At 46.9% G+C, this 22,698-nt stretch overlaps 1 long non-coding RNA gene across 1 annotated transcript in view; it reads right to left on the bottom strand.

Moving 5' to 3' along the window:
• LOC144673479 (uncharacterized) overlaps nt 1–17,491 on the bottom strand; it is a 33,528-nt gene extending 16,037 nt beyond the window's left edge. The window contains exon 1 of the long non-coding RNA XR_013574317.1: nt 15,834–17,491. This is a non-coding gene — a long non-coding RNA (uncharacterized LOC144673479). The remainder of the gene's footprint in view (nt 1–15,833) is intronic.
• Between the last annotated feature and the right edge of the window lie 5,207 nt (nt 17,492–22,698).

Here is a 22,698-nt window from a genome sequence, read left to right as displayed (position 1 = left end):
TAAATTTATACCCTCCACTTACCAATTCACTGACAAGTATAGCTTTTATAGTTTTGAACACCTCTATCACTTAATTTTAACTTTCACTCTTCTTCTGAATAGTAAGTGCCAATTTCTCTAACTCCGTTCACAACAAAAAAACTCTTAGGGCAGAATTTTACATCCTGTGGGCAGGCATGCATTCAACCTGTAAATGCAGGGCAAATGTCCCAACGTCATCGCACACTCACACAATATTTCGGTCAGCGGGTGCGCGCAAGAGTCGGCAACGCACCTGCCGACAATTAAGAAACCTATTAAGTATTAATAAAGACAGATTTTTCGCTGCCCGTCCAACCTTACGGTTGGGCAGGTGGGTGAATTGGCTAGGTGGCCTTTGCATTTTTGAGGAAACCTTAGCCATGTGCAGGATGAGGTTGTCGACATTAATTTAAAAAAATTAAAAGTTTTTGACATGATTTTCATTATGTATATGTTCATGTGTGTGAGTCCTACGTGGGGACATTTTTTCCCCGAATTTCTACATCTTTATTTTTGATTTTAAAGTTCTTCAGCTCCCTGAGGCAGCACTCTCCATTCAGGGAGCTTTCATTGCGCACTCCCACATGCATGCACAGACTTCAGCGTTCACCCTCCTCCCGCCCCCACCATGGCCGTGCTGAGTCTTTCAGTGCGTGTTTCACGCTGGCTAGCTGTTAATTGGCCAGCCAGCGTAAAATCACAGTCAGGGGCCGATCGCGGACAGCAGACCGTTTTCCGGGTGCTCCCAGGCCCGCCCGCCCAACATCCCGAAAAACCTGCCCTTAATTTTGTCAAATTAATTGATGGTTTTCCTCTGTACCAACAATCTGGGCGGGATCGTCCCAGATTTGCACTAAGTACGGTAGCAGTGGGTAGAATGACATTTTATCCGCTGGCTGTGAGGCGGTTTTTACGCTGTATCGTCCCAAACCCGCCACATTATTTATGTACTCATGGGAAACACACCATTTCGATGGCAGGCGGGCTCTCATTCACCCGCCCACCATCACCTCGCCACTTCCTCATGCCGGACACCATATTTAAAGTCCAGCTGCAAGCACACATCTCAGTGCTTCCAGACCACAACTGCTGCAGGGAAGACAGGATGGCCTTGAAAGGCAAAAAGACTGCAGCCTTCTGCTTCAGTGACGCGTCTACCTTTTGATATAGTGGAGTTGCGCCAGAATATCCTCTACCCCCGCTTTGGCCACATGATGGGCCATGGCATCACCAACCAGGCTTGGGAGGCGGTGGCAGCAGTGGTCAGCACCAACGCCCTTCAGAAGAGGACAGCCACACAGTGCGACAAGAGGATGAATGATCTCCTTTGTTCAGCCAGAGTAAGTCACTCTTCTCATCATTCTCAACTCACACATTCACAAACCCATCACACATCCACAGGGCCCTCACTCTGCCAGTTCAAGGGACATCACCATTCACTCTCTCACACTCACCGTCATTGTCCTCATCCCATCCAAGGCGCCACTCACCACCCACACACACCAGGCATACTTATCATCTGGCCTGGCAGGTATCCTGCTTACACTCTCTCCACCTATATTCATGCAGGACAAGCTGGCACACAACGAGAGGGAGAAGTCACAGACCAGTGGAGGAATGCCCGAGATCAAGGTCCTTATGGCCTTTGAAAACACAGCCATCCGGCTGGCTGGCGATGATCTGGACCGGACCTGTGCTGATGGTAAGGTCAGCGGTGCTCTACTAAGTGAGGGTCCAGCAGTGCAACATCCATCAGACAACCATGCTGTGAGTGACGTGTCCTGTTTCACAGGCCACTGCCATGCACTAATTATCTCTCCTTGCTTTCGCAGGCACATCTGGGAAACAGTCAAGAGAGTCCATGACCCAGGGCTTCCAGTCAAGCCCTGAAGAAACCTCTGAAGAGGAATCTGGAGGCACCCTCCTTGAAGTCCTGTCAAAGTGCTCACCCACACCCTCCACCAGCGCAGAGACACACACCTCGGTGGGACCTAGCTTTAGAGTAGCCGCAGGATCACAATCTGGTGAGCACATTGCACAGCCTGATCCACGGCAGGTGGAGGCAGGGACTTCCCAGGTGTCCGGCACTTGGAGCACTGCTGAAGGCCAGAAATTTGCTGAGTCCAAGTCAGATGATGAGCCTCTGGACTCAGTCATGTCACAGTTACTGGAACTGTAAAGGCAAGCTAGGGAACATCAGGAAGGGATGTCTGTTGTACTCCTCAGATTGAAGGCACGATGGAGGAGTCCGTCCACCTTCAGTCTGAGGTGATAGCGCTGGCATGCCAACGTACTGAGGGCAACACTGGTAGGAAGGCGGCCGCCTTGGAGACCTTGGTCCAAGATGTCACTCCTGCACTGCTGCGTGGGCTGAACTCCATCGCTGAGGCCATAGTTGGCCTCCAACAGTGTGTACATGAGAGGGGTGAAGGGCAGCTCAATCTCACTCCAGCTACTCCCTCTTCTCACGGAGTCAGCCTGGGGTCCTCGGACAACCATAGGGAGGATCAGCAGGTGTACACCGTAGGGCCATCCACCCAGATGACTCCAAGAGTGTCTGGCCCATCCGAGTTCCTTCTTCCTGTGACCTCAGCAGCTCCACATTGCCACACAGCAGGACCCTGAAAGCAGGCCGGGGCCCTCCAAGTCTTGGCCCTTCAGAGGACGCCCAAGGTCATCACAGACAGGGTGTCAGGGTCAGCAGGCTGCCTGCACCTCCGCTGTGGAGGTCTGGGGAGCACCAATGTGTAGCGGCTCCTTGTTTTGATGAGCAGTGTTCTCATTACTCAGGCGTGAAACCTTTCTGCACACGATAGAGGCAGGTGTCTCAGTCCAGGGCCTCTTCCCTGTGCTCCGTGCAGCCTTCAGACCAAAGTGATGGTCCAGCCTCACACTCCCTGGAAACATTACTGATGCCTGCACCTCAGTGGTTTGTCATTGCTGCCAGAATGTAGTGGGCAGAAGCCACAGAGTTCTCTCACTCTCTCTGTGCTCTCAGCACCTTTGAGGTGGGGCTGGCCCCCATCTCTTCAGCATCTGCAACCAGTGATGCTGTGCTCCTGCAAGGCGCAGGTGCTTTTAAAGTTTCATGGCTGCGTTTCTATGATATGATCCTGATCACTGAGAGCAAGCAAGCTGCCCTCGGCCAGACAGGAGTCAGACATTCTCAGGGGTTATGTGAAGATTTATGGAGTGTCCTCACTGCATGTCGTCATCCTCCTCCTGCAATCGAGCAACTATTAGGGCCTCCACTGCGTCTCCACGACAGGAACAATCTCACAGAGGGTATTCATGCTGCCAGAAGCCAGACTGGAGTCAAACATTCACAAATGCAATCTATGGGGTCACTTCACTGCATGTCGTCATCATCCTCCACAAATCTGGCAATTATGAGGGCCTCCTGAGCATGCCTGCCTTGTCTAGCAAGTGCAAGGGTCTCATCCCCATCATCTGCACCTCCGAGGACCTTTTCACCCCCATTGGCGTCCTCCTCATTGGAGGAGACCTTCAGCTCCTGAATCTCCTCCTCAGCCAGCTCCCCTTCCCCTTGCAGCGCCGTGTTGTAAAGGGCGCAGCAGGTGATGATGATGTGTGACACCCGCTGCGGACTATATTGCAGCGCTCCACCAGATACTGGTCCAGGCACCGGAACTGCATCTTCAGCACCCTGATGGTCTGCTCCACCAAGTTGTGAGTTGCACCATGAGACTCGTTATACGTTGCTCTGCTGCAGACTGAGGTCGCTGCACAGGTGTCATCAGCCATGGCTTCTGTGGGTAGCCCTTGGCCCTGAGGAGCCATCCCTGCAGCTTCTGTGGACTCTGGAAGACTCCAGGGATCTGTGACCAACGGAGGATGTAGGCATAGTGCACACTCCCTGGAAACTGTGCGCACACCTGCAGAATGTGTTTCTGGTGGTCGCACACCAACTGCACATTCAGCGAATAATGGAATTCCTTGCAGTTGATGTAGTTCACCATGTGTTGTTGTCATGAAGCTATTAATGTATTTAATATTATTGGAAAATATTTTTCTTTTAAAATAGAGGTTTAGTCTGTGGGTATGTCTTAATTGGATTAAAGTCTGGGTACTTTGATGTGTACTAGTATGTAAGAGAGATAGTGCGCATTTGCATTTTTGAATAGAGCATTCATGATGTGAGATGAAAACTGACACCTACCTAGCAGATACCAAGCAATATGTTTATATTACTAATAAAATTGGTACTATGAAAGGGGTTTTACTGTTAGAAGAGGCTTGTGATACAATGAGAATTTACATTCAATGAGCAGTGCTAGGTATAACTTCAGCAGGTTTGTGTGTGCAGGGCAGAGGCAATGTGAAATCAACAGCAGCTGTAAGCCTCCAACCGTCTCCACAGGAACCAAACTGAAAGGAACCTCATTTTGAATTCGTAAGATGAAAATGCTTTGCCTGCTGTCTGGTTAAATCTATGAGTTGCTGTTGCCTTAATGGAGACTAGTTTGGGAATTTCTTAAAAGTTACGATAGCAGTAATTTGAAGCCATGTTTTAACCTGTGTGAATTAATAATATATTTTATTTAGTTTAATGTAAAACCTCGAAACTGGTGGTCTGATTCCTGAATTTAAAGTCGCACCTCAAATACAACACTTAAAATTATAGGTTATGACAGTTGTTTAAAGTTTCCCTCTGGGATTTTTAAAATAACTCCGCTTTACCAACTGCATCATTCATAACAGCTGCAACGGAGATCTGAGTGCCACCTAAGTGCAGTCAATCGCACCCTGAACCTGTGGGAAACCCGAGATCTGAGTGAAACCAATTGCTCTTGCATCCTGGCTGTCCTGGTCCCGGATGAAATGCAAAAAGTTGTGTGCCCTTGCAAATATGGCACCCATGATCTCATGGATGCATTTGTGGGTGGAGGCTTGTGAGATCTCACAAAGAGCCACTGGCATAGAAATTGAGCGCTGTGGTCACTTTCAGGGCCACTGGCTGTGGATGCCCTCTATGTCCCTGTGGCGCCAAATCCTACAGCAGGTGGTAGATGTGAGTGACCCTAGACATGGGCAGTCTTCGGCAGCACTGGTTTTCGGTCATCTGCAGGAGCAGGTGGCATCTACAGACCTTGGGTGTCGCTAGGCACCGACCAGCGATGACTTGCTGTGGCTCTTCAGCAGTGTGCGGCAGGCCCAGCCGCCACTTCTTCCTGAGGTTGCTGCTACTGCCTCTGCATGGCATGGCACCTCAGTCGCTGTCTCCTCTGTCAACTTTGCTCTCTGTAGGCCACCAGGCATACAGCTAGTTCACCAGGCTCCATGATCCTGATATAGCCCTCCTGTAGGATGGAAGAGACATGTGGTGAGCATGGGTGTACTAAGAACCTGTCCTGGTGTGAAGTGTGAAGGCCCCTTAATGATTCTGGAGAGTGCTGGCCACCACTTGGATGGCCAAAGATTAGTGCGTTGCATGGCTGCCCGAAACCCCTCCACCTCCACCCCACTCCACCTGACCGATTGGCAGCAGCTTTGCCCACTGGACTGCATACTGTGCTCTCAGCTTAGGCACAGGCATTCTCATAACCCGCACTGCAAGGCTGCACTGTAAGCTTGAACCATGGAGGAGACTGGTCCAAACTGGGATGCTGACATTACAAGGGGCTGTGAGCGCCTCCAGCAGTGACTGCTTCATGGCCTGGGAGATTGTACTACATGTACAATTGTCCAACAGTTCTGCTATCCACTAAAATGCTCATTAGTTTGCAGTCTGTGCCAGGGTGGGGGCAGGAGGGTGAAAAGCTCTGGAGCAGTTGGTGGCACTTTGATGCCTCTGCATTGCTTGAGTGGGCAGATAAGCTACAAGCCCAACTCCAATCATGTCAATGTGACTGTGCCTGAACTGTTTGAGTTGCAGAGGAATGGTCACTTTATACAGGTTTCCCTCACATGTGGCCACTTCCCTCCCCGCCGAATGCTTGTGGAATATATTCAACAGCAGGCCCTTGCCCCTGCCCCCTCATGTCACCTCAATGGCAGGGCTGCCCTTGCACGCCACCCCCCCACCCCACAAGTCGCCTCAATTGCAGGGCAGCCCTTGACACCAACCCCCCAGTGCCCCTCAAGCTTGAAGTCCAACAGGTGACCCTGGTGAGTGCTGCACAATGTTACTGTGTACTCACCTCCGGGTTCCCCTCAAGTTGCAGGCTGCGAAGTGCATGTCGCTTATGTGTTGTTGTGAAACACGTAGACATGCTTTGCCATTGATGTGGATGGATGATCCAGCAGAGGAGGGGGGGAAATGATTCTGGCGGGCTGGTCTGATATCCGATGGCGGGAAATGCGGCCTGCCGTCAGTGGGCTGAGCGGACAATCGCGAACTGGTTCCCCGCCGTCGTAAAACCGATTGTGCCATATTGTCTGGTCACGCCACTGATCACGCATGACGCCAGTGGGCACAGAAAATTCTGCCCCCTGTCTTTGATACCCTTGCTAAACAGAATGTGCTAAATGGGACACAATTGTGACCTATCATTGATTGATGTAGATTAAATAACACCCTGATGCCTTTGTCATTTTAACAATTGCCAGTTTCCTGGCCCTAACTCTTCACCATGGACATCCAATCTCTCTACACCTCCATACCCCACCAGGACTGTCTGAGAGCTCTCCGCTTCTTCCTTGTATGGAGGCCCAAACTTCCATCACCGCCACCCTCCTCTGCCTGACTGAACTTATGCTCTCTTCGCACTATTACTCCTATTCCTCCAATTGAAAGTTGTGGCTATGGCTAGCCGAATGGGGCCCAGTTATGTGGGGTAGGTGGAACTTCTTTGTTCCAGTCCTACTCAGCCCCCCTCCCACAACTCTTTTTACAGTCATTGATGTGCTCTTATCTGAACCTGGAAAAATTAATCAATTTTGATTCCAATTTTGACCCCTCTCTCACTTTCACATGGTCCATCTTCAATACTGCCTTTCCCTTACAAAAACAGAATTACCTGGAAAAACTCAGCAGGTCTCGCAGCATCGGCAGAGAAGAAAAAAGTTGACGTTTCGAGTCCTCATGACCCTTCAGCAGAACTGAGTAAAGTTAAGAGACGGGTGAAATATAAGCTGGTTTAAGGTGGGGGGTGGGGTGGGGCGAGAGAAGCTGGGGGGGTGGTGGTGGTAGTAGGGACAAGCAAGCAATGATAGGAGCAGATAATCAAAAGATGTCACAGACAAAGGAACAAAGAAGTGTTAAAGGTGGTGATATTATCTAAGAGAATGTGCTAATTAAGAATGGATGGCAGGACACTCAAGGTACAGCTCTAGTGGGGGTGGGGTGGAAAGACTGACAGGGCATTACAGGTATAGATTTAAAAATAATGGAAATAGGTGGGAAAAGAAAAATCTATATAAATTATTGGAAAAAACAAAAGGGAGGGGGAAGAAACGGAAAGGGGGTGGGGATGGGTGAGGGAGTTCAAGATCTAAAGTTGTTGAATTCAATATTCAGTCTGGAAGGCTGTAAAGTGCCTAGTCAGAAGATGAGGTGCTGTTCCTCCAGTTTGCGTTGGGCTTCACTGGAACAATGCAGCAAGCCAAGGACAGACATGTGGGCAAGAGAGCAGGGTGGAGTGTTAAAATGGCAAGCGACAGGGAGGTTTGGGTCTTTCTTGCGGACAGACCACAGGTGTTCTGCAAAGCGGCCGCCCAGTTTACGTTTGGTCTCTCCAATGTAGAGGAGACCGCATTGGGAGCAACGAATGCAGTAGACTAAGTTAGGGGAAATGCAAGTGACATGCTGCTTCACTTGAAAGGAGTGTTTGGGCCCTTGGACGGTGAGGAGAGAGGAAGTGAAGGGGCAGGTGTTGCATCTTCTGCGTGGGCATGGGGAGGTGCCATAGGTGGGGGTTGAGGAGTAGGGGGTGATGGAGGAGTGGACCAGGGTGTCCCGGAGGGAACGATCCCTATGGAATGCCGCCGGGGGGGGGGTGAAGGGAAGATGTGTTTGGTGGTGGCATCATGCTGGAGTTGGCGGAAATGGCAGAGGATGATCCTTTGAATGCGGAGGCTGGTGGGGTGATAAGTGAGGACAAGGGGGACCCTATCATGTTTCTGGGAGGGAGGAGAAGGCGTGAGGGCGGATGTGCGGGAGATGGGCCAGACACGGTTGAGGGCCCTGTCAATGACCGTGGGTGGAAAACCTCGGTTAAGGAAGAAGGAGGACATGTCAGAGGAACTGTTTTTGAAGGTAGCATCATCAGAACAGATGCGACGGAGGCAAAGGAACTGAGGGAATGGGATGGAGTCCTTACAGGAAGCGGGGTGTGAGGAGCTGTAGTCGAGGTAGCTGTGGGAGTCGGTAGGCTTGTAATGGATATTGGTGGACAGTCTATCATCAGAAATTGAGACAGAGAGGTCAAGGGAGGGAAGGGAAGTGTCAGAGATGGACCATGTGAAAATGATGGAGGGGTGGAAATTGGAAGCAAAATTAATAAATTTTTCCAGGTCCCAATGAGGGCATGAAGCAGCACCGAAGTAATCATTGATGTACCGGAGAAAGAGTTGTGGGAGGGGGCCGGAGTAGGACTGGAACAAGGAATGTTCCACATACCCCATAAAGAGACAGGCATAGCTGGGGCCCATGCGGGTACCCATAGCCACACCTTTTATTTGGAGGAAGTGAGAGGAGTTAAAGGAGAAATTGTTCAATGTAAGAACATGTTCAGCCAGACGGAGGAGAGTAGTGGTGGATGGGGATTGTTCGGGCCTCTGTTCAAGGAAGAAGCTAAGGGCCCTCAGACCAGCCTGGTGGGGGATGGAGGTGTAGAGGGATTGGACGTCCATGGTGAAGAGGAAGAGGTTGAGGCCAGGGAACTGGAAATTGTTGATGTGACGTAAGGTGTCAGAGGAATCACGGATGTAGGTGGGAAGGGACTGGACAAGGGGAGAGAGAAGGGAGTCAAGATAACGAGAAATGAGTTCTGTGGGGCAGGAACAGGCTGACACGATTGGTCTGCCAGGACAGTTCTGTTTGTGGATTTTGGGTAGGAGGTAGAAACCGTCCGAGTTTGGGCGACTATCAGGTTGGAAGCTGTGGGAGGAAGATCTCCAGAGGAGATGAGGTCAGTGACAGTCCTGAAAACAATGGCTTGATGTTCAGTGGTGGGGTCATGGTCCAGGGAGAGGTAGGAGGAATTGTCTGCGAGTTGCTCAGCCTCCGCGAGGTAGAGGTCAGTGCGCCAGACAACAACAGCACCACCCTTGTTAGCGGGTTTGATGACAATGTTGGGGTTGGACCTGAGAGAACGGAGTGCAGTAAGTTCAGAGAGAGACAGATTAGAATGGGTGAGAGGAGCAGAGAAATTGAGATGACTAATTTCACGCTGACAGTTCTCAATGAAAAGATCAAGAGAAGGTATGAATCCAGAGGGAGGGGTCCAGGTGGAGGGAGAATATTGGAGGTGGGTAAAAGGATCCGTTGAATGGGGAGAGGACTCCTGCCCGAAGAAGTGAGCACGGAGACGAAGACGGCGGAAGAAGAGTTCAGCATTGTGCCGAGCCCGAAATTCATTGAGATGAGTGCGTAAGGGTATGAAACTAAGTCCTTTGCTGAGCACTGAACGTTCAGCATCGGAGAGGGGAAGGTCAGGGGGTATAGTGAATACGCGGCAGGGGCTAGGATTGGAAGATGGGGTGGGGACGGAGGGACAAGCAGGGGTGGAGGGTTCTAGATGGGTGTTGGTGTCGATGAGTTGTTGGAGCTTGCGTTCCTTAGCACCTGAGGGAAAGAGAAAAAGTTTCTTGTTGAGGCGTCGGATGAGACGAAGAATAAAATGAAACTGGGGGCATGCGCAGCTTTGAAAAAGGGTGCGGCAGTGCTGCTGGAGGGAGAGGTCGAGTGTGTTCATATGGCGGCGCATGGCACTGAGTGTGGATCTCAGAATGCAATGAGAACAGCAGTCCAAGAAACGTTTTATGTCCTGGAGATACCTGTAATCCTGGGTGGGTTCGAAAAAAGAGGGATGGAATTTCAGTTGAAATCCACGTGGGGTGAGTCGGAGATGGAGACAGTCACTGAGAAAGGAAATATGGCTGTGAAAGTGGGTTTTAGTAAACACCTTGTCAAACACCAGGAGAGAAATGGAAAGCAATGAAGGCGAACAAGGCAGAAGAGAGATACGAAAATCCTGTCGGAGAGCAGAGCAGTACTTCTTCAAGGTAGGCATTTCTCGAAGAGGAGTGGCAGTCAATTAAACACAGAGATAAAAACAAAAAACTACTGCGGATGCTGGAAATCCAAAACAAAAACAGAATTACCTGGAAAAACTCAGAAGGTCTGGCAGCATCGGTGGAGAAGAAAAGAGTTGACGTTTCGAGTCCTCATGACCCTTCAGCAGAACTGAGTAAAGTTAGGAGAGGGGTGAAATATAAGCTGGTTTAAGGTGGGGGGTGGGGTGGGGGGAGAGAAGTTGGGGGGTGGTGGTGGTAGTAGGGACAAGCAAGCAATGATAGGAGCAGATAATCAAAAGATGTCACAGACAAAGGAACAAAGAAGTGTTAAAGGTGGTGATATTATCTAAGAGAATGTGCTAATTAAGAATGGATGGCAGGACACTCAAGGTACAGCTCTAGTGGGGGTGGGGTGGAAAGACTGACAGGGCATTACAGGTATAGATTTAAAAATAATGGAAATAGGTGGGAAAAGAAAAATCTATATAAATTATTGGAAAAAACAAAAGGGAGGGGGAAGAAACGGAAAGGGGGTGGGGATGGAGGAGGGAGTTCAAGATCTAAAGTTGTTGAATTCAATATTCAGTCTGGAAGGCTGTAAAGTGCCTAGTCGGAAGATGATGTGCTGTTCCTCCAGTTTGCGTTGGGCTTCACTGGAACAATGCAGCAAGCCAAGGACAGACATGTGGGCAAGAGAGCAGGGTGGAGTGTTAAAATGGCAAGCGACAGGGAGGTTTGGGTCTTTCTTGCGGACAGACCACAGGTGTTCTGCAAAGCGGCTGCCCAGTTTACGTTTGGTCTCGCCAATGTAGAGGAGACCGCATTGGGAGCAACGAATGCAGTAGACTAAGTTAGGGGAAATGAAAGTGAAATGCTGCTTCACTTGAAAGGAGTGTTTGGGCCCTTGGACGGTGAGGAGAGAGGAAGTGAAGGGGCAGGTGTTGCATCTTCTGCGTGGGCATGGGGAGGTGCCATAGGTGGGGGTTGAGGAGTAGGGGGTGATGGAGGAGTGGACCAGGGTGTCCCGGAGGGAACGATCCCTACGGAATGCCACCGGGGGGGTGAAGGGAAAATGTGTTTGGTGGCGGCATCATGTTGGAGTTGGCAGAAATGGCAAAGGATGATCCTTTGAGTGCGGAGGCTGGTGGGGTGATAAGTGAGGACAAGGGGGACCCTATCCCTTCCTTGACTTCCCTATCTCCATTTCTGGTGATAGACTGTCTACCATTATGCATTGTAAGCCTGACTCTCACAGCTACTCGTCTACATCTCCTCATGCCCTGCTTCCTGTAATCCATCTCTATCCACTTCTAACATTGTTTTTTATTCGCCCATGGGATGTGGGCGTCACTGGCTAGGCCAGCATTTATTGCCCATCCCTAATTTCCCTTAGGAGCCGAGTGGCTTGCTAGGCCATTTCAGAGGGCATTTCAGGGTCAACCACATTGCTGTGGGTCTGGAGTCACATGTAGGCCAGACCAGTTAAGAAAGGCAGATTTCCTCCCCTAAAGGATATTAGCGAACTAGATGGGTTTTTTTTTATGATAATCAATAATGGTTTCATGGTTATCATTAGACTTTAAATTCTATATTCTTATTGAATTCAAATTTCACCATTTGCCGTGGTGGGATTCAAACCCAGGTCCCCAGATCCTGGGTCTCTGGATTACTAGTCCAGTGACAATGCCACTATGCTATCATCTCCCTCCACCTTCCTCAGCCGAGGATTCACCCCCACTGTGGTTGACAGGCCCCTCAACCATCCACGACCTATTTCCTGCACTTCTACCCTCACCCCTTCCTCCCCTTTATCCTCACTTGCCACCCCACCAGCCTCCATATTAAAGGATCATGCTCTGCTATTTCCACCTGATTGCGCAATCAAACACATCTTCCCCTCACCTCCCCTGTCAGTATTCCAAAGGGACTGTTCCCTCTGTGACACCATGGTCCTCCCCTCTATCATCCCCAACACCTCATTCCCTTCCCATGGCACCTCCCCATGCAATTGCAGGAAGTGTAACACCTGCAGCTTTACCTCCCTTCCTCTCATTGTCCAAAACCCCAAACACTCCTTCCAGGTGAAGCAGCAATTTACTTGCACTTCTTTCAATTCGGTCCACTGCATTCACTGCTCACAATGCGGTTTCCTGTACATTGGGAAGACCAAACACAGACTGGGTGACCACTTTGTGGAACACATTCACTCAGTCCACAAGCAAGGCTCTGACCTTCATTTCACTTGCCATTTCAATTCACCATCTTGCTCTCATGTTCACATTTTTGTCCTCGGCCTGTTACAATGTTCTTGTGAAGCCCAATACAACCTGAAGGAACCTCACCTTCTGATTAGGCACTTTATAGCCTTCTGCACTCATTCAACATCTTCAGACCATGAACTCTGATGTCATTTTGAATTTTTTCCCCCCCAAGTGCCTGTCTGCATCTTGTTCTCATGTTTTTGCTTTCAGACACCGTGGACCCTTTTTCTGCTATTAACACATTCTGCTATTTTGCTTTCAGGCAGTGAGCTTTATTCTGCTATCAATACCTACTCTGGACCAAAGCTTGCATTGTTAATACTATCATTACCTTTGTCTTAGTTCCATGACATCTTTGTCATTTAATCTCTCCCGTCCTCCAACCTATCCCTGACCTTCTATTCTGCTGTACTTGCCCCACCCACTTTGTCAACAGCATAAAACCCATCACATTTCTACCTCTCTTCAGTTCTGAAGAATCATCATATTGGACTCAAAACATTAACTCTGTTTCTCTCTTCACAGATGCTGCCAAGCCTGCTGAGATTTTCCAGCATTTTCTGTTTTTATTTCAAATTTCCAGCATCCGCAGTATGAGTTCAAAGTTAATATTAACTTTTTCTATTTATATTCTATTCTGCTTTAGGATGCAGTGTCTTTTTTTACAGCTTTATCAACTTTTTCTCTCATTTTTATGGATTTGACCTGCTCTTCCTGTCTCCACATTTAGAAATTCATGTTTTAGATAGTGGCCAACTACATCAGGTGAAGCTGAGTCAAGCAGGCCCAGCTTGTGTACCACTCCCCATGGGACCCTAAAACAAGTATTAAGTGCCTTATTTCCATATGTAAGTGGTCTAATGTAGGTTTTAGGTGGCCACCAGGGATGCCTGTAAAATTCACCAACTGAAATTCATGTCAGGTGTCTTTCTGTCATCCTTAGGATCCAGGTCCCTGAATTTGATCCTGACTGTGCCCATTTTACATCAGTTTACAGCCCATTTTACAGTGCAAAGCATCCATAAAATCCCTTCATTTTTTAACTTTATATTGTTTGCCATTTAAATTTAATCCCTCCTTTTTTGCATCCTTTCTATACTATAAGAGTTATAGAGACACTTATGATACAAAAGAGGCCGTTAGGCCCATTGAGATCATGCCAGCTCTCTGCAGAGCAATCCACTCAGTCCCACTACCTTGCCTACAGGGTTTATGTCCTTCAAGTGTCCATCCAATTTCCTTTTGAAATTATTGATTGTTTCCACTCCTGCCACTGTTGTGGGTAGCGAGTTCCAGGTCATGAACACTCATTGCATAAATACATTCTTCCTCACGTTCTTCCTGCATCTCTTACTCAAAACCTTAAATCTGTGTCCCCTAGTCTTCAAACAACAAAGGGATAGCTTCTTTTTATCTACCTTATTCAAACATGTCACAATCATCTACCTGTTCCTGGAATTCTTTTACTGGCTTTGAAATACAATAAAAAATTGTTCTTTTGGTTTCAAAATTTAAATGTATTATTGTAAGTTAAATGTGTTTTTAACTGCAGTGGTTGATTGTAGTAGAGTACTTTTCGCATTTGAAAAAGTGCTACTATACATTCAAAACTGAAGACACCTGTGTTTGGGATCTCTAGTCTGAAATGACTTAAATGTAATTTGATTTTAAACGTAATTTCAATTTTAAATTGAAAAAAACTTTCAGCAGCTTTCACATGGTGAAAAAGAAAGCATCCACCTGCTCCTGGACTTCTTTGATTGACAAGGCATCTCGTATTGCTTAGAAAAAAAGATGGTCATCTTTTTTAGCAGTTTCAATAGACTCCATTGTTTATATTTACCAGGGTTTGTTATTACAGCCAAGTCCATTATGAATGCTTGGCTGAATTTCAAAAGCTACAGGACCACTTATCCCTGCAGGGGCTGTGTCTACATTTTGATTGATAGTTTTGAGAGGTGATGAAAGGGTTATCTGTTTTTGATGTTGCACATAAATAAGTGTTTGTTTTTACAACAGAATGACCACTTGAAGGGAGTTAAATGCTTTTTAATGGCTTTTATATATTAGAGTTTTTTAAAATATTAAGTGTGTTTGAATGATAGCTCTATTAGATTGTTAGAAGTATTTCTTTAATTTCAAAGACATCCTGAAATGTGTCCATAGTGGATGCTGGATGAGTGGCTTTAGAAGATACGTGGGGGCACTGGGGAGGGTGGGAGTCATGGGAGTGAGGGGGCATGGAGAGTATGAGATGGCATAGAGGGAACAAGGGGAGTAATGAGGGACATGGAGTGGGTATGAGGGATATGGGGGGGAATGGAGTGGATATGAGGGATATGGGGGGCATGAGTGGATACGAGGGTTATGGCAGGGGGACATGGGAAATATGTGGGGTGGGTGGGGGTGGTTTGAGGCCTAAAATTCATCCTAACAACCGGGCTGATATCCCAATAAATGGAGGCAGGTTTTCTAGCTAGCCTTACCAACTGCCTGCCCCCAGAGATGGCAGATCCAATTCAATCCCACCCCCACCTTCCTGAAATTAAAATAAAGTGGGCAGGGGCCTCTTTCAAGAAGACAGGTCTTCTGAGTTGAGATGTTTCCCAACTTGACCTTACGAAAACTGGCCTCAGAACCAGACACAATACTCTGTTGGGGCCTAAGCAGAGCTTTATAAAGGTTCATAAAGCTTTATAAAGGTTATGATGCCCAAGATCCAATATGCTTTGTTAACCACTCTCTTAATATGTCTTGCCACCTTCAAAGATCGATGCATGTGCACCTCCAGGTCCCTCTGTCCCTGCACACTCTTTAGAACTGTGCCGTAAAGTCTACATTGCTTATCCCTATCCCTGCTGTCAAAATTCATCAGCTTCACATATTAAATTCTGCCTACCACCTGTTTGCTCAGTCTGCTAGTCTATGTCATATTGCAAATGATTTGTATCATTCGCTACTTCTCCAAGTTTGGCATCATTGGCAAATTTTGAATTTCTACTCCATATTTCCAGATCCAAGTCATTTAAATACAGCAAAAAAAAAGTGGTCTTAGCACTGACCCTTGGGGAATGCCACTGTCTAGTCTGAAAAATAACCATTTACCATGACTCACTGTTTTCTGTCCTTAAGCCATTTTTTAAAAATCCAATTAGACATTGACCCTCCTATTCTATGAATCTCAATTTTGTTAACCAGCCTTTTATGTGGTACTTTATCAAATGTTTTCTTAAAGTCTATAAAGACAGATACATGACCATCTGGCAGGGGAGTCAGATATGGTTAGGCCACCACATCACATTGTTTACTTAATCTATAATTACAGGTGTTTTCAATTTTTTAAAAAATTACCTCTGATGTTTCAAGAGACTGGATTTCTCTTGGAAGTTCCACAGCATGTCTGTTGAAATAATCCATCGTGATTGTATTGTTCCAATAACTTAAATTGTTTTCAGGGTTTGACAGCTTCTTCTTTTTCTGCATACAGCACACTGTAAGTAGAACTGCTGTCAACAGAGAACAGAGTTAATTTTATATAAGAAAGCACCTTGTGTTGATGATGATACTATTTTGCAGCAGGCAGTCAGAATGTTGAGGCCCAAGTGGACAAAATGTCCTGTTATTCACCGTAGATGGAGTCTTTAAATCCAAATGCTCCAACTGATCAAGAGCTTAATTTTTAAGAAAATATCTCTTAACTACATATTACTATAAATCTGAAATAAAAATAGGAAGTGTTAGAAATTAACAACAAGTCTGGCAGCATCTGTACAGTGAGAAACAGAGTTAACAGGCGGGATCATCCGGTCCTGCCCGCTGGTGGGATCTACCGGTGCCACTGAAGTCAATGGACTTTTGGCTGGCTCACCACATCTGCTGCAGTGGGAAAATCCTAGCCAACATTTTGAATCAAACCTGACTCTTCTTTAGAACTCTTCTATTTAATCAGCAGCTAGTAAAGATAACTGGAAATGGTTCCTGCCTTCCAACCTATCCCAGATCTTCCCTTTTGTTCCTTCCTCCTCTGTTGTCTTTCCCAGTCTCGGTACTTGCTGATAGCTTGTTACATCTCTTCTTTCAATTTTAATAGGAGGTCATTGACCTGAAATGTTATTTTGTTTCTCTCTCCACAGATGCTGCTTGACCTGCTGAGTATTTTGTTTTTTTTGTTACAACCCCGAGACACAGGAAACTTTTAAAGATATTTGAATTTCCAGTGACCAACTTAAAGGAGCTGCATGACAAGATTTCAAGTTTTAAGACTTTTTGCTGTAAGAAGCAACCTAAAAGTAACCATGACCAACATTACCAAATAGGCAACTAATACTCTAAGCTACAGGAAGATAACCCCTATTCATGTTTTAATGCGACCGATAGCTAAACATGGCACACATATACATTTCAGCTCACTCTCCAAAGGATTACTCTTTATAGGAAACAGGCCACCGTCATTCCCAGCTTCCAATGGGTTCACATCTCCCTATTTCGCTGAGTTACAATGTTGCATGGCCATCGAAAGGCACTTTCCTCAGTTTTCGGATAATTCCTGAACTGACTATCAGCAGTAAGATCCAATCCAGTGATTTCTTCTCCTGGCCTTGCCAGGGCAAATCTTCCAGAATATTTAGAGTGCCACAGGATGTGTCTCTTTGACCAGAGACTGGCCTCCAGCCCACATTTGCTTGGTAGGTCACAGAGAACTCAACATCTTCTCCAATCTGGTGACCACACCTTTTGTCTCCTCTCTCTTTCTGTCCAAAAACTTGGGAGGCCGAAAGTTTGTCCACAATTAGTCTAGTTGTTACTTCGTTTACAGGTGTGACTGTTAAGTTCAGGTAAGTCACATGAAGGTACAGCTGGAGACTGAGTGCTTAAATCCAGGAATTTGGTAAATGCCAGCTCTAGTTTGCATTTAGCTTAACAGTAACAGTGAATTGTAGTTTCTTTCAGTCTTAGTCAGTGATAAACAAGGTTCCTGCCTAGAGGTACCTGCAGGATAATTAATAGGTAACTAGTTAGAATTGATACCCTAGCCAGCAGTGGTTGACTCATCTCATTGGAATCTGAGCTAGTAAAAATACATGTGGTTTAGCACACGCAAAAAAGGTAAGTTGCACGGAGGTTCAGCTGGAGACTGAGTGCAGCAAGGCCGAGTGCTTAAATCTGGAAACTCGGTGCAATGAGAATGGAGGTGCTGTTCTGGTCTTTTACAAAAAAGGACTGGTCCAAGAGAGGAAGCCAGAAGCAGCGAATCCGAAGAGCTGAAGCCCGGAGGCATTGAGTAGGTGTGCAGGTAGTTAATTGGTGAATTTTAAGGTTTTTTCCCCCTCTAAACTGGGCCAGTGGCTTAACCTGGTACTTGGAAGGTATAAGTATTATATTACTTGACAACGTAGCTAGTTAAACTCCACAATATAATTGCAGATAATAACTGAGTGATACTCTAAATTTTAAATCTAATTAGTTAAATAGGAATGAAATCAAGATGGCAGGTCCAGTATGTGTTGCAGTTATAGCATATGGGTCTGTGTGATCCATGGCAACCATACTTGCAGTAAGTGTTTGACTCCCAGTTGATGAGCTGGAGTCTGAGCTTCAGACATTGCAATGCATCAGGGAGAGCGGGCAAGTTACCTGGATACTTTATCCCAGGAGGCAGTCACACTGCCTAACTTCAGATTTGGTTATTGGTTAACAGGAGGGAGAGATTGTAAGAGAGGAATGTATGGGGATCCAAAAAGTAGCTCTGGAGGACACTCAGCCCTTGCATTTATTCAACCAATTCAAGGTGCTTGCAGCTTGATTGGACGAGAGCAGGAACTACAGGGAGGATAAGCAATCTGACCATGGCACTGTGGTGCAGGGAGCCATTCAAGTGGAGGTAGCAAAAAGGAATGTAGTTGTAGGAGCAGACAGTATAAAGGCAGTATCTGCAGCTGAGAGCATGAGTCCCAAAGCCTGTGTTTCCTGCCCAGTACCCAGTTTGACATCTGTTCAGGGCTGGGAAGGAAGCTAGAATTGGAGGGGAAGGATCCACTTGTCCTGGTCCAACTGAGGTAAGAATCATCGCGTACTGATAGAATTTCAAATTCAGTTTCAGGGTAAGAAATTTGGGTCTGAAACTGATGTCTTAAACGTAAACAAAGATGAACTTGGCTAAAGTGGACAGGGAAAATAGGTTAAAAGATAAGTCAGTAGGGGAGATATTCATAACTCTCAACAGAAATATATTCAGAGAACAAAAGAACAAAGAAAAGTGCAGCACAGGAACAGGCCCTTCGGCCCTCCAAGCCTGCGCTGATCATATTACCTGTCAAACTAAAACATTTTGCACTTCCGGGGTCCAATTCCATTGAGAAAGGAAGACCCTACAAGAAGGATACACCATTTGTGGCCAACTAAGTAAGTTAAGGATGGTATCAAATTGGAAGAAAAGATGTACAATGTTGCAAAGATTAGTGGCAGACCAGAAGATTGGGAAAATTTTAGAAACATACAGTTGATGACTAAAAAAAATAGAGGGAACAATTGGAGCATGAGAGAAAACTTGCTAGAAATATAAAACAACCAGTAAAAGCTTCTTCAGGTAGATAAAACAGGGAAAAAAAGAGTGGTGACAGTGAGTGTTGGTCACTTATGGTTGAGGCTTATAAAGAAGGCAAATGCACATGGGATTCAGGGTAATTTGATAAGGTGGATTCAAAATTGGCTTAGTTGTAGGAAGCAGAGGGTGATGACAGAAGGATGCTTTAGTGACTGGAAGCCAGTGTCCAGTGGCGTACCACAGCGATCTGTGCTCGGTCCCCTATTATTTGTCATCTATATAAATGACATAGATGACTACGTGGGGGATAGGATTAGTAAGTTTGCGGATGACACAAAGATTGGCTGGATGGTTAACAGTGAGGTTGAGTGTCTTGGGCTACAGGAAGATATAGACGGGATGGTCAAATGGGCAGATAAGTGGCAGATGGAATTTAACCCTGAAAAGTGTGAGGTGATACACTTTGGAAGGAGTAATTTGACAAGGAAGTATTCAATGAATGGCATGGCACTAGGAAGTTCTGAGGAACAAAGGGACCTTGGCGTGTGTGTCCATAGATCTCTGAAGACAGAGGGGCATGTTAGTGGGGTGGTGAAAAAGGCATACGGGACACTTGCCTTTATCAATCGAGGCATAGATTACAAAAGTAGGGAGGTCATGTTGGAGTTGTATAAAACCTTGGTGAGGTCACAGCTGGAGTACTGTGTGCAATTCTGGTCGCCACATTATAGGAAGGATGTGATTGCACTGGAGGGGGTGCAGAGGAGATTCACCAGGATTTTGCCTGGGATGAAACATTTAAGTTATGAAGAGAGGTTGGATAGACTTGGGTTGTTTTCGTTGGAGCAGAGAAGACTGATGGACGACCTGATCGAGATCTACAAGATTATGAGGGACACGGACAGGGTGGATAGGGAGCAGCTGTTCCCCTTAGTTGAAGGGTCAGTCACAAGGGGACACAAGTTCAAGGTGAGGGGCAGGAGATTTAGGGGGGATGTGAGGAAAAACATTTTTACCCAGAGGGTGGTGACGGTCTGGAATGCACTACCTGGGAGGGTGGTGGAGGCGGGTTGCCTCACATCCTTTAAAAAGTACCTGGATGAGCACTTGGCACGTCATTACATTCAAGGCTATAGGCCAAGTGCTGGTAAATGGGATTAGGTAGGTAGGTCAGGTGTTTTTCACGTGTCGGTGCAGATGGGCCAAAGGGCCTCTTCTGCACTGTGATTCTGAGACTGGGGAATTAATCATGGGCGGAATCATCATGGGCGGAATCATCAAAGGGCGGAATCATCCCAGATTTGCACTGTGATATTTTACCTGCTGGCCGCAATGGCGGCTTTTCACGTCGTATCGTCCCAAGCCCGCCGAATTAATTATGCATTCCCAGGATGCACGCTGTTTCCATGGAAGGGGGGCTCTGATTCACCAGCTACGCCATCACCTCGCGCTTCATCATGCCAGGCGCCACATTTAAAGTACAACTGCACTCAGTGCTTCCAGCCCAGGGCTGCAGCATAGGCAAGAAAACTGCAGCCCTCGAGCACCTTTTGAATGCCGCGGAGGCCCGCTGTGATGTCCTCTAGCCCCACTCTGACCGCAGGAGGGGCAGCAACATTACCACTCTGGCTTGGTAGGCGATGGCAGTGGTGATCAGTGCCAATGCTGCACAGAAGAGGTTGGTCATCCAATGCCGATAGAGGATGAATGATCTCATCCATGCAGCCAGGGTATGCAACGATCTCATCACTCTAAACTCACACACTCAAGCCCATCACACATTCACTGGCATCTCACTCACTGCCAGCTCAAGGGATATCACCACCCACTCTCACACACATACCCTCATCTCCATCTGGCCTCATCTCCTCTGGAGACTGCCTCTTCAGCCCTCACCACCTTGAGGTAACTTGCACAGTTCAACGTGTACCCCCACACACTGCCTGGGATACCCTCCTTCCCTAGTACACTCTCGTCCTGCAGCCTCTTCCCTTGCCTGGGGCCACTTCTCCCCCTTCCCCAAGCAAGCCCTAGCCCTGCAGCCATTGAAAAGCCACCCAAATATGGCTGATCTGGTAGGTAGAGACCGATGAGCCCCCCCTAAAAGTGATGTGGTGCTGTCTGTGAAGCCTGGCGCTGATGACTATGAGTGCTGACCGAAGCAAGGTAGGCAAATAAATATTGAAGTTCCGAGCGAAGCGCAGCCTGCCAAGTGCACAACTTACATGTGCTGTTGTGAAAAATGGTGGGCTGACGATCCAGCGGTGGGGGGATGAGTACGGCGGACTGGCCTTATAATGATGTGCTGATGTATTACAATGAGGTTCCCGACATTGGATGGTGGTGAACGTGGCCTGCCATCGGCGGGCGGAGCAGACGATCGCAAGCTGGTTTCACAACATCATGAAACTGATTTTTGACTTTCTTGCTACATTATCTGCTCATGCCGCCAAACATGCCGACGCCAGTGGGCATGGAAAATCCCAGCCAAGGAAATAGTAGAAACTTGAATAAGTATTTTGTATCTGTCTTCACAGTAGAAGACACAAAAAAGCATTCCAAGAATAGTGGAAAAGTAAGGGGGGCAGGTGGAGAGCAAGGAAACGGCTGCAAGATAGTGGATTCATTGGTTGTAATCTTCCCAGTTGAGAGGAAAGCCGCAAATGTCACACCATTATTCAAGAAAGGAGGGAGACAGAAAGCAGGAAACTATTGGCCAGTTAGTCTAACATCTGTAACTGGAAAATGCTGGAATCTGTTATTAAGGAGGTTATGGTGGAGCATTTAAAAAATCTCAGTGCAAAGTCAACATGGATTTGTGAAAGGGAAATTGTGTTTAACTAATTTATTAGAGTTCTTTGAGGAAGTAACAAACAATGTGGATAAAGGGGAACCTGTGGATGTTGTGTACTTAGATTTTCAGAAGGCATTTGACAAGGTGCCACATCAAAGACAGAGCTCATGGTGTAAAGGGTAACATATTAGCATGGATAGGATTGATAAGCTAACAAAAAACAGAGAGAAGGCATAAATGGGTCTTTTTTGGTGTGGCAAAAAAAACAAGTATGTCTCGTTCTGAGACGACACTTCATAAGCAGTTCTGCTGGTAGAACTCCTGTTCTATGTAGAGTTGCACAGTAGCTAAGAAGGAAGCGTGAGATTTTGGTTTCCAAGGTTCCACCCAACAATTTTTTTAGTCCTGGCTTGAAAGTTTGGACAGCTCTCTCAGCTAGCCCGTTTGATGCTGAGTGATAAGGCGCAGTTCCGATGTGTTTAATGCCATTTACATTGATGAAGTTCTGAAATTCAGCACTTGTAAATACGGCTCCATTGTCTGATACAATGACTTTGGGAAACCTGAGAGTCGAAAAGCATTGGCATAACTTTTGATGGTTGCATGCAACAAAGGCGATTTCACCTCAAAAATCTCCATCCATTTCGAGTGTGCGTCGATTATGAGCAAAAATACTGGGCCTAGGAATAGGCCCACATAGTCTATATGGATCTGCACCCATGGTAGGCCAGGCCATTCCCAAGGATCTAGTGGGGCTGCGGGTGGCAACTTTGCTGCAGTTGGCACTGTTGACAGTGTTTGACTAACTTCTCGCTATCTGCATCTATACCAGGTCACCTCATGTAATTCCTGGAGAACATTTTCATTTTAGAAACGCC

The sequence above is a fragment of the Cetorhinus maximus genome, chromosome 3, assembly GCF_964194155.1.
Source record: "Cetorhinus maximus chromosome 3, sCetMax3.hap1.1, whole genome shotgun sequence".
In the NCBI taxonomy this organism is placed as follows: Eukaryota; Metazoa; Chordata; class Chondrichthyes; order Lamniformes; family Cetorhinidae; genus Cetorhinus; species Cetorhinus maximus.
This window is presented reverse-complemented; position numbering and strand designations above follow the sequence as displayed.